At 39.0% G+C, this 3695-nt stretch overlaps 1 pseudogene; it reads left to right on the top strand.

Moving 5' to 3' along the window:
* The first annotated feature begins 3311 nt into the window (after positions 1-3311).
* Positions 3312-3456, top strand: LOC136332380 (small nucleolar RNA SNORA1; annotated as a pseudogene).
* Positions 3457-3695: the final 239 nt, after the last annotated feature.

Genomic DNA, 3695 nt, shown 5'->3' with positions numbered 1-3695 from the left:
GGAAGTCAGTTCACAGAGCACATGTGTGGGAACCTTGAGTTATGAAACTCAAATCTTCTATAATGAATTTAAACAAATTTGTATTACCTTTGTCCTGGAAGGAGAAATTACCTTTATTATACTAGACACTGAACAAGTATTTTCTTTATTTCAAAGGGAACATTACCTTTATAGTCTAAGGTTGTTCACTATATAAACTTCTTTAAAAAGAAAGTCCAGCTGTTCTTCTGCTTACAAGATGTTCATAAATGAGCAAGAATCTTAGAGATTGTTTCTCAAGAGAACCCCTGCATTGTAGGCTGCACTGAACTTATATCATGAGCTACAAATAATCTCACGGTATTGTAAGCCACTGTGATTTGGACACTCACCTTCTTTACTTGAAATCATATTACTTCTTCCTCTTGATCCATTTACCAAATTAGTCAAAAGCTAATTTCCAAAGTTCGTTCTACAGCTCAAATTTATTACAGTTGCACTCTGTCTTCAACAGGGAAATAAAGGAAGATTTTAAAAGAGAGTCTCCTCATATGCTCTTAAAATACATTTGTCTCAAACCGTAAAGCCTCATCTGCCTGGCTGACAAGAAACTAGTAAATCACTTACCAATTACTTGAAGTAATGAGTAGACTAATTAATATTAGTGCAACTGATACATTGTAAATATTTTACAAGGGATTTATTTGTTACCCATCATAATTTTATGTATTCTGTTACATGATAAATTATTTCAATAAGTTAGTATGCCTTGTGAATAGTTTATAAATATTTGCAAACAATTTATCTCATATAATGACCCATAAATAATTTTTGATTTATACTTTACCACAGACTTATGATCTTCTGTTTACTATAAATATTTGAATTCCTGGAAATTCATTTAAAGCTACTGAGCTCCAAAATGATCTATTATAGTTTGCTGTGACTGGGAAGAATAGCAATGTTGTTTTGCAGGGCATTGTTTGTTTTCAAATTACATATTTCATATATTCTTAAGCCTTCAAGTATTTAGTAATGTTATTGTTAATAGTGAGATAGCTAATTTTAGCAGTAATAAATAGTTTACCAAAGTAAGTGAAAATTAATTTTCGCCTGACCTGTGGTGGCGCAGTGGATAAAGTGTCGACCTGGAAACGCTGAGGTCGCCGGTTCGAAACCCTGGGCTTGCCTGGTCAAGGCACATATGGGAGTTGATGCTTCCAGCTCCTCCCCCCTTCTCTCTGTCTCTCCTCTCTCTCTCTCTCTGTCTGTCTCTCCCTCTCCTCTCTAAAATGAATAAATAAAAAATTAAAAAAAAAAGTGGCCCCTGAGCCACTTTAAAAAAAAAAAAAAAAAGAAAATTAATTTTCAAATTGTTTTTGGAAACCAACCAAGAAATGTTCCAGTTTCAAAAATCACTTCTAAAACCTGCTTTTGGAGTTGTCTTTTTCATAAACTTGAACTTTTCCTGTACTTATTATATAAACTAAAGAGTTTATTTAAAAACAAAAAGCAGGCTCTACCGGTTGGCTCAGCGGTAGAGCGTTGGCCTGGCATGCGGGGCACCCGGGTTCGATTCCTGGCCAGGGCACATAGGAGAAGCGCCCATTTGCTTCTCCACCCCCACCCCCTCCTTCCTCTCTGTCTCTCTCTTCCCCTCCCGCAGCCAAGGCTCCATTGGAGCAAAGATGGCCCGGGCGCTGGGGATGGCTCCTTGGCCTCTGCCCCAGGTGCTAGAGTGGCTCTGGTTTCAGCAGAGCGACACCCCGGAGGGGCAGAGCATTGCCCCTGGTGGGCGTGCTGGGTGGATCCCGGTCGGGCGCATGGGGGAGTCTGTCTGACTGTCTCTCCCCGTTTCCAGCTTCAGAAAAATACAAAAAAAAAAAAAAAAAAGAAAAGATAAAAAACAAAAAGCAAAAAGCAAAAATTTCTGTGGCTTTCCCTACTTCTTTCCATTAAAAGAACTTCCTTATTACATCATTCACTCATGAGCCCACTAAGCCCTGTGTTTCTCATTAGTCTTCCATCAGAAATAATTCTCTTGCATGACAGAAATATTTCTTGTGTGTTTATGTGTGTGTGTGTTATGATTTGAAAAGTTATACAAAATTACTATAGAACTTATGACAGTGCAGAAAAATAAGCAAATGGCATCAGAAATATATAATATTATTACTTGAATAAATATGCTACAGTTTTGAAGTCTTTCTTTTTTTAAGTATAAATTTATATTTAAAAACAAATCTGCAGATGTCACAATATTTTATTTTTACTTGTAGACTATAAAGACTAGCTAGGTCTTTGCCTGAGTACAAATATTGATTTATAAACTGGGGGTAAACTAGCTGAGGTAACTAGCAAATCTTTAACAGTGTTTTCTGAGCATCTTTAGTTGTGATCCACATTAAGAATATATTTTTGGCCCTGGCCGGTTGGCTCAGGGGTAGAGCGTTGGCCTGGCGTGCAGGAGTCCTGGGTTTGATTCCCGGCCAGGGCACACAGGAGAGGCACCCATTTGCTTCTCCACCCCTCCCTCTCTCCTTCCTCTCTGTCTCTCTCTTCCTCTCCCGCAGCCAAGGCTCCATTGGAGCAAAGATGGCCCGGGCGCTGGGGATGGCTCTGTGGCCTCTGCCTCAGGCGCTAGAATGGATCTGGATGCAACAGAGCGACGCCCCAGAGGGGCAAAGCATCGTCCCCTGGTGGGCATGCCGGGTGGATCCCTGTCGGGTTGGGTGCATGCGGGAGTCTGTCTGACTGCCTCCCCATATCCAGCTTCAGAAAAATGGAAAAAAAAAATATCTTTTTCATTGTGACCAATTATACAAATATATATTTTAAAGTCTCATACAACAATTCTTATAGAAATGACATCACTTTTTATGTATACTCTCTCTTTTTTAGTCTGATAAGTGGTTTCCTTAGTGGGTCATAGATAATGCGTCACTATCTGAAGTTTGAAAAACAATAACCAATGACGTGCCTTTATTTGCAGATCTGATGACAGATCCTTAAGAACCCCTTAAGAATTAATTCAGTTATCTCTGAGAGCTTATGGCTTCATTCAGTTTATTTGCTATAGGACTCTCCAGATCTCTATGGCCACCAGGGGTGAATTTCCACAGATTTAATCTCTGTCCCAGAGCAGAGCTGCCCAATATTTGTTTTCGTTTTAATCAGTTAATGTACTGACCTCACTAATCCATAGGTGTTTGATCAAATTAAAACACTATATACCAAAGTTTCTCAAAAGCACTACTGACACTTTGGACTGAATAATTCTGTTATGGAGGTCTGTCCCATACAGTTGAATGTTTAGCAGCAACCTTGAGCCCGGCCCATTAGCTGAAAGTAATAGCCTTTCACATACACTATGCATGACAATAAAAAAAGTTCCCTGTAATGTGGCTACAGTGAGACAAGTTATGCTTCCACCACAGTACTGTTATTGCAGTGGTGACAATGAGACCTGTAACATTTTGCTAGGCTCAGTGAGTAGAAACTTGATGTAATAAAGACTTTCAATTTTAGAAACAAACAAACAACAACAACAAAAAGTTCCCTGGTTGAGAGGGGGGCGAAATCATAATACATTGAGAACCATGGCTGTATATGATCAGGCATTTAATCAGAAAAACTTATAGGAAGACAAGAAATGAAATTCAAAATGACCCAGAGTAGGTCATTCTGTCATCCTACCCACTGAAACCTCACTACTT

This window comes from Saccopteryx bilineata, chromosome 3 (assembly GCF_036850765.1).
Source record: "Saccopteryx bilineata isolate mSacBil1 chromosome 3, mSacBil1_pri_phased_curated, whole genome shotgun sequence".
NCBI classification, from domain to species: Eukaryota; Metazoa; Chordata; class Mammalia; order Chiroptera; family Emballonuridae; genus Saccopteryx; species Saccopteryx bilineata.
The sequence above is the reverse complement of the archived record's forward strand: the minus strand, read 5'-3'. Positions and strand labels throughout refer to the sequence as shown.